This window comes from Hypomesus transpacificus, chromosome 22 (genome assembly GCF_021917145.1).
Source record: "Hypomesus transpacificus isolate Combined female chromosome 22, fHypTra1, whole genome shotgun sequence".
In the NCBI taxonomy this organism is placed as follows: domain Eukaryota; kingdom Metazoa; phylum Chordata; class Actinopteri; order Osmeriformes; family Osmeridae; genus Hypomesus; species Hypomesus transpacificus.
This window is the reverse complement of record NC_061081.1, coordinates 5,364,073-5,380,329: the sequence shown is the minus strand read 5'-3', so window position 1 is coordinate 5,380,329 and position 16,257 is coordinate 5,364,073.

Sequence of the window (16,257 nt, the reverse complement as noted above, 5' to 3'; positions counted from 1 at the left end):
TTTATAAATTTTTTGAGACTTTAACGCACCACATTTATTTCCACATATATTTCCCCACCACATTTATTTCCACACCACATTTATTTCTGTGCTCTATTTATTTCTGATCTCACATGCAAACGAGAGGGGCGTGGTTATCTTCAGACTAACGCAGCTGCACACCTAGATAACTATGCTACCTGTATGGGGGGTGACAGTGGCATCGCACTGACGAAAAGCATACAATGTAGACAAGCTTTGCCCATAACGTCTGTGTCGTCTTTTTTATCATTGGTTCCCAATGGGAGTGATGGCGGTGACCTACTAGCCTACGTGTGGGGACTTGGTCTTTTACAAAGTTACCTTTGTAAACATTGCTTTCGCTCGTGTGACGAGTAACTCATCTGCAAAGCTAACAATCACTGCCACCACTACGTCTTCCTACGTGGTATGTTGGCTATCACCGGTCTCCAAGTCAGCAACTGTAGGCCAAGTGGCTGGCTAGCCGGCTAGGTAGCTGGCGAAATAATAAAAGGACGACATCAGTGTGGCCATTTCAGCTAGAGCTAGCTACTGTAGAGCTAGTTGTGTTGTGCTGTATTGGCACAGACCTGAACCGCCAAACCCGTTTTGTCACTGAATGGTCATTAAAACCAGTCTAGTGGTAGTGCTTTGATTTAATATTGAATAATTCCATAAATTATATCTGGGTTTGGGTATTGTGTACCGTGTTGAATGGGTCTTGGTCTGGACACGTCTTGGTTAGTTGCAACTTTAAATTGCCAATAATAACAAAGCATTAAGAAACTTGACTTTAATTTACATTTAGTCATTTGCATTTAGTCATTTGGCAGACTCTCTTATCTGAAGCAGTACTGTAAATCCAAAGGTATGGGTAATGTCTGGAATGGTCTGGCTTCACTTCAGGTCTCGTCTCACTAAATGGTAATACCGGCATGGCATAATGGTGAGGCAAGACAGTTATAGTTAGGTGCTTTATCGGCCTAGCTGTCCACATAATAGCAGAGCGATGTAGGAGTGGCAGTGATTGTCTTCTTTGTTAGGCGTAGCGACGGTTGCTAGCTGTGTTAGCTAACATTACCTGGCATTAATCACCCCCCACTACCTGTACATCTTGCACACGAACAGTGCTCGATAAGTCTCAAACTATTTAAGACTTCAATATCTATGTTCGGTAGAGCACTTAACCGCCCAAGTACCTCTACAAAATCTACTATGTGTGCCAAAATAATATATCCTGACAAGCCATGCTGATCAATTTGATCTATAAGGCCAGCGTGTGATCTCTGACACGACTAATGTCTTCTATTATCTACCGAATCTAGGTGTCCCTATCTTCCTTCGATCTTGTGTGCAGCCGCGTTGGTCTGAAGATAACCACGCCCCACAAAAACGTAATTTTGAAATAAATAAATGTATTTATTTATTGATGTCGGTAAATGGGTTCAGCTATATAATTATATAATGCAATATTTATATATTTATTGCCACTTTTTTTCAGGATTTATTATATAGCCATACTTATTTATGTATGTATTTATATATTTATTTACCTATGTATTTATTTATTTAATTTTGACTAACTCGGCGTTCCATATCTTTCAGCCTCAGAGAAATGCCCTTGAAATTCACAGTAATGCGCCTGAACGTGGGATTTATTTGGGGATGGTTTTGTAATTCAAATTAGACTAGGGGGCACCGGGGAAAATTATTTTAATCCCCGAAAAAAATATCCTTATTTGGGTACCTCCGTTTGAAGTTTTGTTTCACTCCCAGCGTCACGGAAATGCAGGTGCGCCCGTCATCCAGGCTTTGCGCGTCATGCCCGGTTCATACCTTTCCAATAAGCCTACCCCCATGTTTCTACGTTGCACTTGAGAAATTCATTTTAGCCTAAATGTTTATTTAACTTACACAGTGAGAATGTAATCAAAGGCTTCATTACATTTAAATAAATGTGCTTTCAAGTAGTACACACCTTGTCAAACAAAGCTTGAATTGTTAGTAAACTTTCTTTTTTACTTTCATCCCATCTGCAAATTACAATATGACACATTACTTTGCAATTTTATAATACACCAATAAAGCAATATGAGTGAAGGCCTACCAAGTATTATTAAGATTATGGTATTGTCCATACTAAAAAATAAATACTAAACAGTCTACTAATTACATATCTTACAAATGTTTGAATGTTTAAGAACTGTATCAAAATCAGATGACATTGGCCTTCATCATGTTTCTCTTAGTCTAACTCTATGCTATTTGGTTGCAATGACACATAGCACACCTTTTTGTTACATTGTCCTATGAAAACAACCTTACGTACAACATCACTGGGTTTTACAGCTATTGTTGTGGCAGTTGGCACTGCAATCTTCAGATGTGAAACTGATGCCTCAGCAATTAAATTTGCAACCTCAGTGTGTAAGAGCTGAACTTGAACCGATGTATTGTTTGTGTCATCTTTTGTGATATTAACAATCGATTTTATCACTCCAATACAACCATTTCTCAACTCCACTGTATAGCTGTTGTGCTTGTGCCCTTTCCCATAGTTTTCAGTAGTGTACACTTTTCCTTTCACGATTGCTCTCTCATAGAGCTCAGCAGTAACATTGTCATCTTCAGATACATTACAAAGAGGAAAACAAAATAGCTCTTTCTTCTGGCTCGTAATTTCTGATGAGGACACCCCAGCAACACAATACCATCCACCTCTTTGCCTTTCATAGTTCTTGGCACTCTTGGCACATCTGAGGGGGGTTTTATGGACAGCAACCTCTAATCCACCTGATCTTTGGATGTACCTATTTTGAGGGGTCAGGTGGAATACAGGGTCCGGGGGCACCCTCTCCTGGAAGGTCCTAATTAGATGAAGGAGGGAAGTGTGGAGCCGGAGAGGGACTGGCGCAACGGCGGTTGAGGGATCGTCAAAGAGTTGTACAACCAGTTGTATGCCTTATTTACTAAGTGTTTTTTGTTGACAATTTTTTGACTACCTAGTCCATTAGTGTGCCTGCTAGCATTCTGGCTCCGCTAAAAATATATAAATTTTTTTACCAAAGTGTTGCTGCAAACTGTCCGTCTCAGCGTCTCATTTGCTGTCCTGCACCCGGGGGGGGAACTTATCGTCACAACTGGTTGAGAATGCGGGCATTCTAAGCGGAGACATATCCCCTACACAGCCCGTTGGACCGTTTACAGTAACCATAATGACGAGCGGGGAGGTGGTGGCGCAGCTGGCCCTATCAGCCCAACAGACCGCGACCTTGAACGTCATCAGGCAGATGTTGGAAAGGGAACCGCGGGGACGGCCCACGCCTAACGTGAGCAGCCTGATACCCCTGTCTCATGAAGTAAGAGGACATAGAAGCCTACCTGACGGCCTTTGAGAGAACCGCGAGGAGGGAGGCATGGCCGGTTGGAGACTGGGCGGGCTCATTGCCCCACAGCTGACCGGGCCGGCCCAGGCAGCCTATTTCAACCTGGGGGAAGAGGGCGTTGACAACTATCACACACTGAAGCAGGAGATCCTGGCCCGGTTTCACTTCAGCCCCAGGGAAAGGGCGGCTCGGTTGCACGAGTGGAAGTACTGCGAGGGTGAGTTCCCGAGAGGCCAGCTACACTGGCTCATTCGGCTGATAAAGGGATGGCTGGGACCTGCCAACACTATCAAAGAGGTGTTTGAAACCATGGTGGTAGACAAATGTCTCAGGGAACTGCCTACCCACCTGGTGAAGACGGTTAGCCACGGGAACCCTACCACCGTGTTAGGCTGGTCCAGTTAATAGAAACGGCGGGGGCCACAGAAGCCCTTGTACGAGCAGGAGGGGCCGTGAGGCCTCCTCGGGGACCAAACCCGAAGAACGAGAGGAAGATGGGACCTCCTAAGAACGCTGACCAGACACGTTCCCCCGCGCAAGACCCCAGGACTAGCACTCATCCCAAGCAGACACAGTGTTATCGGTGTGGGGCTTTCGGACACATACCACGTCACTGTACCACTGGGGATTAACCCATGCCGACAGATGGGCAGTTTTCACCACCCGCTGCAGTGCCTTGCGCTCCGCAACAGAGCAGTTCCCATACCACACTGCGACACAGTTGGTCAGTATGCTAACTTTATTAAGTTACCCTTTTTTTTGACACTTGCATTGCTGCCTAAATCTTTTTGACACATTTTGTACTTCATATAAATAACATAGGTAAATATGTATACAGTACATGATCCTGTAAGAAAATAACAGGATAATATCCAATTTAAAATCCTATAAAATTTTGGAACCAATCCTATTGGATTTAACACATTTTTTCTTATAGGTTTTATATCCTATAGGAATATATTAGGTGGTGGGCCGAAGCTCAAAATCGTGCATTTGAACGATGGAGTACCTGGATTTTTCTGTATCGCTTTAAAACTTTTCTACAACTCTTAAAAAATGTGTTGGCATGTCCAGTTCTTGCAAATTCTTCAAGGAACAAACTTATTGTTTCTTTATCGACACCGGCATGTTTTCGGGACAACTATGGTCCCCATCCAATAAGAGCTCATATACATGACACCTTCTTAAAATCCACCAATCGTATACCCCGATATTCAAGGAGAGTAAAGTAGGAAGTAAACATTCACATGTGCATTTTGGTGAGCTGGTATATATTGTCAGTGGTCTACTGGGCTTCAAATGTATGCAAACAAGTAAAACAAATGGCTAATTCAGGTATTCTCTAAAGAAATATGGCAACATTCCACCTAAACCCAGGTTAAAAAAAAATATTCTAAGTATACTAAATCTTAGCATACTTGAAGAGTGATTAATCACCAGTATACTTCAAGTTATTGAATGATTAGTTAATTTGAAGTGTGCTATTTTGGAACAACTTATTTTGTACTTAATATATTTAAGTTGTAATTAAATTGTACTAAAGCACAATTTAAAGTGTATTAAGTGTACTTTTACGTGCTAAAGTGGAACAACTTCAAGTATACTTAGTACACTTTAAGTATATGATTAAAGTGTACTAAGTATACTTGAAGTTGTTCCACTTTAGCACGTAAAAGTACACTTAATACACTTTAAATTGTGCTTTAGTACAATTTAATTACAACTTTAATACATTTAATACAAAATAAGTTGTTCCAAAATAGCACACTTCAAATTAATTAATCATTTAATAACTTAAAGTATTCTTCTACTAATTAGTCTTCAAGTATACTCAGGTATGCTATGAGTAAGTTTCTTAACATTTACTTTTTTTACCTGGACCCTGGAGGGACATTTCGTCAAAGTCAGAGTACGAAGCGCACTGGAGTACAAGTCGCACTTTCAATGCCAACGTATCACTGTGTAGCCATCGTTAAGCGGAAGCAATTCACATGATGGAGTATTTGCAGATGCACTGATTGTTACGGATAGCTATCTAACTATGGAGGACCAAACCTGCCAAAATCAAAAATAAATGAATAAATAAATAAATGTATAAATAAATGTACTTATACATAAAAAAATGTAAATATATAAAAATAAATGTATGAACAAATATTAATTACGTATTTATTTATTTACATGGCCATTTATTTCTGTATTTATTTATTTTTGTATTTATTTATTTCTGTGTACATTTATTTCTGTATTTATTTATTTATGTGTACATTTATTTCTGTATTTCCTTGTTCTTAAGCTAAAGAGGTAAGCTGTCAATCAATGTATGTCACGGTGTCACCTTAACCCCATTGGTTGATTGGTATCAGAGTGCGAAGATGGACTTTCCATGCCTGGGGTTGCTATGAATACCTTAGCAAACAAAAGACTGCACACACGCAACAGATAGCCAGAGATTTGAGTTTTGGCTAGCTAACCTTGCTAAAAAAGTGCTAGTCAAGATGTTTTACTTTTTTGCGTTGAGGCTCTGGATACCAATTTGTACCATTTAGCTGCATGCAGAGTCATAAAAAGAAAGAGTTGCATCAATTGATTGGCTTTACGTTCATGGTACTGCACTGTAGGATAGTTAGAACTAGAGCGAGCTAGCATGAGTTTCAAACACAGCAGCATCGTCGTTGTGGAACAGTTGTACTGCATTGTATGAAGGAGCTGTGCCAAGGTAAGAATGTGTAAGTTCTTGGCTCATTTTCTGGCATCTAGTACATTTAATATTTCAGTATCTTAAAGTGCCGAGATTTTTTGATGCTAGCTAGAAATGTAGAAGCCAGAACGTAGCAAAAACAATGTGCTACGAAGTGAGTGATTACCTGTTTATGTAATGTTAAGTGTAGCTTGCTAATTTAGTGCACTATTTATGTTTATTGAGAAACTAATGCCTACAAACAAGTTTGTGTTAGAGGAAAGCTGTATTTAATAATTAATTCATAAAGGTGGTCGCTTATTTGCACCAAAGTCTGGTAGTTAGTACGGTAAGAAATTGGATTATATTATACAGTATCAAGGAACCATCAAAGAACAGAGTACAACATGGTTAATCTATTCATAAAGTGAATGTTTACTAAGCAAACTATGAGTTAGAGACCATTGTAACATTCAGTCCATCATGAGTTAGAGACCATTGTAACATTCAGTCCATCATGTGATTATCATTACAGCTTACTGTCTGTTTATGTGTGTGTGTGTGTTGTGGTTATGGCCCTTGCAGTCTGGCATTGCTACTGAGGTTGATGTGAGCTGAAAAGGAGGCCCAGTGCCTTGGAGGTGGATGTCAGACCACTGGACGAACGAGCGCTGGATGGGAGACCACTAGTTGAAGGAGCGCTGGATGGGAGAACACTGGATGAGAGAGAGCTGGAAGGGGGACCACTGGATGAGGGAAAATGTGATGGAGTGGGCTGTCTTATATTTGAACCACAGTATTTTTGTCATTACTATGCTTTTAATTGTGGTCATTATTGAGTTATATTGAGTTTGCTCCTGTTGACTTTAGCAAACCACCTCTTTCTCTCACTATCAGCTGGGAAGCTGTAGCCTACATCACGACTCCCTATTTGGAGCATGCAATACATCCAAGATGCTTGGTGCAAGACCAAGACAGCGCAGTGTAGACAAAAGTGTTACCTTTATTGTGACACTCTTCATAGCAGAGATTAAAATAACGTGTACATATTTGAATAGTCATGTTGACTATCATAGTTGTACTGTAGCCTTTCACAACCAAGTCCTTGAGGTTTAATCATTGTGCACTACACATGCTTAAAATTGTATTAAACTGTTTCCTATTTCTATCATTACATGTTCATAATCACCTTGTGTGCTGTCAGTTATTGATGATTCAATAAAAAGGAATAAGTAGGGCAAGATTAAATAAAGATGCAGAACATACTACTTGTTTGTAAGTTACATTTAATGACAACACATGAAGGGTATGAAGAGATTCTTAAGTTGGAGTACAGCTCTGGTTGCATCTATGTGGCTGTTGATTTGCCTGATAGACTTGCTGTTGATAATGACAAAAATGCAGAACACGCCACTACAAATGCACTCCATAAACTATGACTAAATTGTGTCGGTCAAACTGCAGAGTAGCCTATTACAGTATAACCATGCTAACCTGCTAGGGAAGTTTACCGGCTACCTGCCTAATGTTACAACATTGGATTAAAATTATTAGAGCTACGTTTTACTCATTTAGGTTACACGAGTTCCTTAGTTTAACCCGTATGACAGATCGTTGCTAGCTAGAGCTAAATTCATCTAAATTTGTGGTTGCCGTGTACGCGATAAGTAGGCTACACTTCAAAATATCCACATATCATCTGACCAGATATCAATAGTTTGATCAGCTGCCTTTAGTAGCTCCAATATCCGTCTGGACATGTTTACTGTGACTTTACGTCTCTAATCTATCTGGTCTTGCTATGGCATGATGCTTGGCTGAACGTCCGCCCTGATCCTGCCCCTATCCCGCCCCCTAATTAGCTTAAGGATGAAGAAATACAGAAATAAATGTACACAGAAATAAATAAATACAGACAGAAATAAATTATGTAGAAAACAAAAGACTATAGTAAAATAATTGAAAAATTATTTCTATGTATGCAATATATTTATTGATAGATTTATTTCTGTCTGTATTTATTTCTGTATTTATTTATTTCTGTGTACATTTATTTCTGTATTTCTTCATCCTTAAGCTAATTAGGGGGCGGGATAGGGGCGGGATCAGGGCGGGATCAGGGCAGGACGTTCAGCCAAGCTAGCCACTATCCTACAGTGCAGTACCATGAACGTAAAGCCAATCAATTGATGCAACTCTCTTTTATGACTCTGCATGCAGCTAAATGGTACAAATTGGTATCCAGAGCCTCAACGCAAAAAAGTAAAACATCTTGACTAGCACTTTTTAAGCAAGGTTAGCTAGCCAAAACTCTCAAATCTCTGGCTATCTGTTGCATGTGTGCAGTCTTTTGTTTACTAAGGTATTCATAGCAGCCCCAGGCATGGAAAGTCCATCTTCGCACTCTGATACCAATCAACCAATGGGGTTAAGGTGACACCGTGACATACATTGATTGACAGCTTACCTCATTAGCTTAAGGACAAGGAAATACAGAAATAAATGTACACATAAATAAATAAATACAGAAATAAATGTACACAGAAATAAATAAATTCAAAAATAAATAAATACAGAAATAAATGGCCATGTAAATAAATAAATACGTAATTAATATTTTTTCATACATTTATTTTTATATATTTACATTTTTTTATGTATAAGTACATTTATTTATACATTTATTTATTTATTCATTTATTTTTAATTTTGGCAGGTTTGGTCCTCCATATCTAACTAGACAACATTTACAATCAGGGTGAACACTCAAATTATCTAAACTAGAGACCATAGCATTACACATATCAAAACAAAACGAACACAACAATAGAACTCCAAACAATGCTTATTTAACCAAGCTAATGCCCTTAACTTAGTAGCTTTTCATCTTGCCGCAGGGCATTCTGGGTACCAAGAGCAATGCACGAGTGTCGGCGATCTTACAGCATTGTGCAACATACTTCGGTTGTGGATACTAGTATCTCCAGAAATAAAGCCAAGTCACTCATTTAGTGGAAGAATCCATTGTTATGTCTACGAAATTATTTTTGTTAAAGTTTAGTTAGCTACCTTGCAAATCATGAGGATAGCCTATTGTAGCAGACCTTTCTATGTGACAAAGGACAAGGGTGTTTTGTCCCTCGGAAGTTGCTTTAGGCTTGATGCTGAAACCATTAGTTCACGTGAAATCAGTGAGGGCTGTTCGAATGGTTATGTCAAGAAGAGCAGTGGTAAAATACAAGTTTTGAAAAGATACAGCGTCCGTGTCTCATGGTCCACACGATCATATACAATTATATCTAAAACGAGCTTACAAAGAGCTTGTTTACACTACCAAAGTTGAATTAGTAATGTTAGCGATGCTAGCGTTAGCTTGCTAGCTAGCCTATAACATTTCACTGGGTCTTGCAGCTGTTTGATTAACTGAAATTATTATGAAATGTTATGTTCTACTAGCCATTTGCCTACTTTAGCAAGTCACTGTATTTCCAAGCCCTGATAGTGCAACTGAGACGATACCGAAAATAATTCCTCAAGTAATAAGCCCCCGTTCAAGTGTTGAGCATTAAATAGAGATCTTGAAAGAAGCCACTTTTTTGTTCTAAAACCGGACTATGAGCCACTTCGAAATAGAAGCCGTACAAGCACAATAAAACTGTAAAAAAAAAAAAAGAGGTACTTTACTCTACTACACACTACAGTACAGCAAATGTATACCAGTACACTGAAGGCTGAATTGATCAAGGGACTTCGAAAGTAACTTAAAATATCCTAACATTTCAGCATATTAAAATGTTTATTTATAAAGTAAGCTTTAAGTGCATTGTTACAAAGTAAATTTTTAGCATGCATTTTAAAATATACAAATAATATGTTTAAACACAAAGTTCCAGTTGTACACTTTAGAAATTACATATACGTTTTACTTAAAGTATATTTTTTTATAATATATTTACTAAAAGTGTACTGTAGTACAATTTTTTTAAAGTGTGTTCAACGTATTATCGTTAAAATTGGTAAAAGCATGATGGTAGTATACTTTTTATATATTCACAGATAGTACACTTTTTCTTAGTATATTTAAAATGTACTATTGAAAATGTGAATATGCTTGAAATACTCTTAGTATACTTTTCTTTTCACCTGGGAACGAGCATATTTGTTATATTATTGCGCTGATATTAGTCATCAGAGCAAGTTAACAGTTAAGTGATAATGAAATGTGCAGAACATTGTTTAAATAAATGTACAGTATTGTTTTATGTGTGTTGCCTGAACATATAATTCGTTAAGAAGCTCTTAAGCGCTAAGACCTTCTTAGGAGCGCTTTTAAGAGCGCTGTGAAAGAAGGACATGTTTCCCAGAGTCAATCTTAGCTTAAGAAGATCTTTCACTAAGAAGGAAATGTAAGATCAGCCTGACCCACTCTTAAGAGCCTTCTTAGCGACCAAACGCTCACTGCAGCCGCGTCATGGGAAGTTATATCTGACACAAAGGAATACTAAAACCATGTGTGATGATAAATGTGCGCCCACAGCTGCAGAACACTGACGCAAGAAAAATAATAGCATAAGAAGAAAAATAACGATATAAAAATAAATAATTGCCCATGTGTTCCTGTAGCTACATAAATAAAATGAATCATTACTATCACTCATTACGTTTTCACAAACATTCGGCATCTGCATGAGTTTACATTAGATATAAAAACATCAACAACCCTGTGGTATTTCACAGATATCAGGGAAACTCACAGGTGTAATTGAACTGGGCGTAAGGCCACAAATATGTCTCATAAGTTACAGCTATGCATCCTGGTCCTTTATGAAAGCATACACATGCTCCTCTCCCCCACTCATCCTTTAATTATTTAAACCTTATATTTTGGGCTTCATGTCTCCTACCATTGTTTAGGGATAATAATAATCAGCCAACAGCTTTGCATCTGGTTTCCAATAATATAGCATGTACTACAAAGGTGATCACAAGTTTCATTGAATCCATAATCATTAACCATCTTCATAATTACAACAGTATGGTGTTTTTTTTCCACAACATTCCCCCCTGTGGGACTTACAAAGTCCCATCACAACCCTACTGGAAACACTACTGTAATCATTCAACAGAAACAATACTGGACGAACATAAGTTCTGATAGAACACAAAACTTTCAAAAACACCGTAGGCAACAAAATCATGGACTTCCCAATTGTGCATTGTGACAGTAGAACCATCAGAAATACAGAACAGGGTATTATTAATTTCAATCTAATACATAAACATGTCATCATGTGCAAAGCTAAACCGTGGCGGCCTGGTGGACTTTTCGACTTTCGAAATCGACCAAAACTCGATTGAGCTATCAATTTATTGCAATGCATAGCGGGGTGTTAAGTAAAAGGGTTTGGGGTAACAAGAAACTCCTCGTAGCCCCAATGACACACATACCGCGAGTCATCAGGGTAAACTATGCTCATAATGTGACATGAACACCTGTTCCCATCATTACCTGAGTATATAAAACAAACCGAGTTTGTTAGCTTCCTGCTCCTGCTCCTGCTCCTCCACCGGCCACACTGAGAAGCTTAGCACTGAGGTCCTACTACTCATAAAAATTGGTCCGTTTCTTTTGCATAAGCGTGTGTTACGTTTCATTATGACTGAAATATCTCTCACACAAGGACTGTTGGTCACATGATGGGCTAGTGAGCAACTGGGTCATGCATCATTGCTGCACCCTGCAGAAGTAAGTTGCAATTAACAATAACACCTCCACCCATCCCTCATAACCCTGCATCCCTGTGCTGAGGGCCTAAACTTTAAGGGTATCTCTGAACAGTATACAAGACAAACAAAACGAACAATGACATCAATACAAAAATGCTGCAACGACAGCAAAACAAATACAATATGGTGACAACAAAACAAAAAGGGGAACAGAAACTAGGATATGGCATACATTTTTAATTGATCTTGTGAAGACGTTTCCCTAATACCCAATTGCTAAAATGATTAACACAGCCTTTACAGGCACTGAAAAAGGACATTGTATGCTAGATAGCTTTTGTTTAGGTCTTTAGATAGGGCTCCCAGAAATGGCCTTGTCATTCCTTCTATTTTCCTCGTACAAAGTTGCATGGCATAATACTCTTTGGAAATATTATGACCTCTGACTTTTCTTATTTAGACAGGCCTTTCATAGTCACACCACCTTGCATAGACCCAACTTATGGCTATGCAGGCATAATAAAGTTATAGAATAATATCAATTCATCGATGATACAAGAAAAATAATTAATAGATAAGACCAACGGGTTATGTGCTCATGAGCTTAATTTTGCTTGGTATAGATCAAACACTGTTTATTATATTCAGAACATTCTAAACAGTAGAGAAATAATAGGGTAGTCATTTTCTTTAATTGTTGTTAACTGATCACTGGTTTAGGGACAGACCTCTTCACACGCCATAAAACAGCTGCGCAACTGGGAAACAATGTGATTTCTACTAAGTGGTGAAGGAGAACTAGTAGAACTAATTTTAGGTGTAATAATCTTATAATGGCTCGCCCAGTGGGTACATACGTTTGTAGTTGCCCCAACGTTGCTGCACGCTATCCAGCGTCATCTTAAGCCTCTCATTCTCGCGAGTCAGTACCTGATTCCGGTGCTGAAATGCCATCACCTCATCTCTCTGACGCTCTTTTCCTTGTAACAACGCCTCCGCCGTTGAAGTACTCGTCCTGTCCTTCATGCAGTGTTGAAACGTTGTGATATCTTTTTGGACACCCGTGTCTGGAGGCTCTTCAACTTGGCCAGTGACACGTCTCCAATCCGCCGTGTGGTCTCATCGGTCCAGGGTCCAGTGAGCAGGTTGTCGTGACTTCATCCATGTCTCCATCTGGGATTCTCCTCCCGTTGGATCCTCTGCTTCAACTTCCATGGTCTGGACTCCTGGAGGTGGTGGTAGGTCATTAGATCGTAGCCTGGTGGTTCCTGGGTCATTGAGCCGCTGGATCCGGTGTTATGGTCCTGGTGAGCTGAAAGGTGGTGGCCACACCGGGGCTTGGTCCAGTGGGGCTGGTGGAGATGGGTCTCTGCTGGCGGTCTGGGTTGTTGGTCAGTCAGCCGGTTGGGATCGTCTTCCATGTTCATCTTCGCGTAGACTCAATCTCCAGGTGCAACCGTCTGCTGGTTCTCTGGAATCTCTGCTTCCCTTTCCTTGGTGACATCTTTCGCCTGTTGAAACACTACCTCCCTTCCCAATTCCTTCAAGTGAGGGACCCTCAATGGGTTCTCTTAAATAAGGAACTGGAAGAAGTCTTCCCGTAGCCATCTCATGCGGTGTTATAAATGTCAGGTGGTTAGTACTCAAGTGGTTAGTATTCAGGCGGGCGGTTTTCAGGTTTTCTATCATTAGATGTTTAAATGGTCCATCTGCTGTTGGACTGTGTGAAATGGGAGCGGAAAATGCTTTCCTGATATTATAATGTTTACATACTTTGCATTCACGTAACACTATCAACTGTGGCTGCTAAATATGATGACCCCTGTACGACTTGGGCTCGCAAAGGTGCTGATTTGAGGGCAGAATCACAAATCCATGGTCTGCTGTATCCCGTCATTCCTAACAAGGTAAGCATTAAACCTATCGTCTGATGTTTCGGAGCCTTGGCTATGGTGTCAATCTGTGACAGGGCTATCTGTCTCCTATCCCCACTAAGCTGCCTGCCCAGAAAATCAACTGTCGTCTGACACAAACTGTAACTTGTCCCTACTTACTTTATGTAGCCTACTGGATAACGGTACTGGTAACCTGCTGATTCTGCAAGTCCTGGGCCAACATTGATAAAACACAGCTAGACTGTCCAGGAATCCCTGGGGTAATCGGGTGTAAGTAATTGGTTTACCTTCAAAGGTGAAAGCAAACAGGTGTTGTGAGTCTGAATGTACTGAAACAGAAAAAAGCACAGGTCAACAACTGTGTGCCATTTGGTGCCTGGCGGAATGTTGGATAGTATGGTGTGGTTATCAGGAACAATCACCTTTGGAACGTCTCCAATGGAGTTAATAGCCCGCAGATCATGTACCAATCGATAATCATTAGAGTGTGGCTTCTTTATTGGAAAGATGGGTGTTTTACAGGAGCTTTTTGTTTCTAGGGCTCCTGCATTCACTAGATCCTTAATAGTGGATCTAATCCTGTCTATAGCGTGGTGTCGGAGAAAGTGTTGTCTCTGGTAGGGTGATCTTGCTCCTTGCTTTACTTTTACATGTATGGGTTCTGCTGCCTTTATATAACCAACATCTGTCTTATGTTTTAATCATAACTTGGGGGGTTTCTGTCCAAACAAATGCTCTCAAAGTTGACATTACATTTTATTTTTACATTTAAATAGTTTTGTTGGTGTTTTTATATTCACTACCACTGTCTCAGCTGTCCCTAACTTTACAGAAATTCTATAATAACGTGTCAGGGGATATGTGTATTATTTGTGGGCCTCCATTCTAATGCCTGTAAAGCTCTTAGTATTGTAGTATTGGCCCTAATTCGCGAGATTGTCATTAATGTAAATTCTTTACAATTTTTACAATATTTTTTTTTTTATTCTTGTGGGAGTGTTATAGCGATGGCAGCTCCTTTGGGGCCTACAAAGATATCCTTTTTGTTGATAGAGTACTTTTTATTTTATTTATTTTTTATCAACTCTATCAAACATCTGGCAGGGGACAGCAGATGAACATTAGCCTCTTAGTTTTGCTGTTGATTGGTGCGCTATGTCCCTGCAAAATAAATGAATAAATTAAATGAAATAGTCCGTGTGACTTTGATGTTTGTCATATAGAAGAGTGCAGTGGAGCGGCATTTGTTGTGGTCTTGGTTTCCCTACTAGTGCTTGGATCTATGGCTCCCATTCTTCCCATGACTGGATCAATGAAGATTCTTGTGGGGCCACAATTGTAGCCAGTACGCTAGTGGTGGTGTCTGGCTCTGGGGATTTTTGAGTTTTTACATTCATTAGTGGACTTAAGACATGTTGTAGTTCCTTTTTCAACCGTCAGTGGCATCATCTGGTTTGCTGAGGGATCTTCTTGGAACTCCACTCGCAGGCCGCTTTGGGTGCACACGATATTGGCTTTTAATATGCAGAGAATGTATTTTCTTAATAGATTGATGGGAGTATGCGCTAAGTACAGTAGAGGCGCTACAATCGTTTTTCCTTCAATTTTCATTGTGAGTGGCTCCGTAAGTGGAATCACTTGTGTTTTCCCCAAAAAACCTACAGTTCGGATGGATGAACTTGAGAGGGGGAGATTGAAGACATTTTTTCCAATTCATGAGTACGTCGCTCCTGTGTCCATCATGAAGGCATATTCTGGTCCTTTCACAATAACTGGTATGGTGGGTTTGTCAAGTGTACTGTAATATTTTAGTGTAAATGCCATGTGTATTATGTGCTGGACTTATGTGTTGAATGTGTCTGTATTGGGGGCGTTGCTATGGCCTACAAAGGCTGCTGCAAAGCTAATTGCCAATTACCAGGCATTTTTCCTCCCCCACGGGGTTTCCCACCATGTTGGTAAAGTCCTCCTTTTCCCTTCCAGGGTTGATCTGAGGAGCCAATGTGCACATGGATTGATGGTAGGGCGAGAGTTGGAGGGCAAACTGGTGCTGCCTGCACTGGTCCTGGTGGAGCAGAAGATTGGGGTGATGGCTGGAACATTACTGGGGCCTGGGGTGTCGGGTTCTCGGGAACCATGGCCTGTGCTGTTATAACTGGGGCTTGCGTCTTGGCCTTGTCTTTCTTTTACTTACACAGTTCTCCCAGCTGTAGTTGTGTTAGCTTGTTGACAAGTTGTTTGTTCAGTTCTTCTGCTTCCTGTTTTTCTTTTCTGCAATTATCAACATGGTGGACTATGTGTTCTGAGAACAACGGCCAGTCCATTTTCATCAGGTCTACCACACCGTCCAGGCGCTTTTGCACGTCTTGTGGTATTGCCTTTTTCGCCATCAGCATCAACAGTCTTTGTGTGGTGTTGTTGGTGTTCCAGGCACCCCCAGTCTCGTCTCTCCATCTGCGTTGGAAAACATGCAGGAACTTTGATGGACATTCGTCGTCTTTCAGCATTTCACCATCTAGCTTGGAGGGATCCATCTTCTCTGGGTAATGTTTCCTTAGCTCTGCCCACA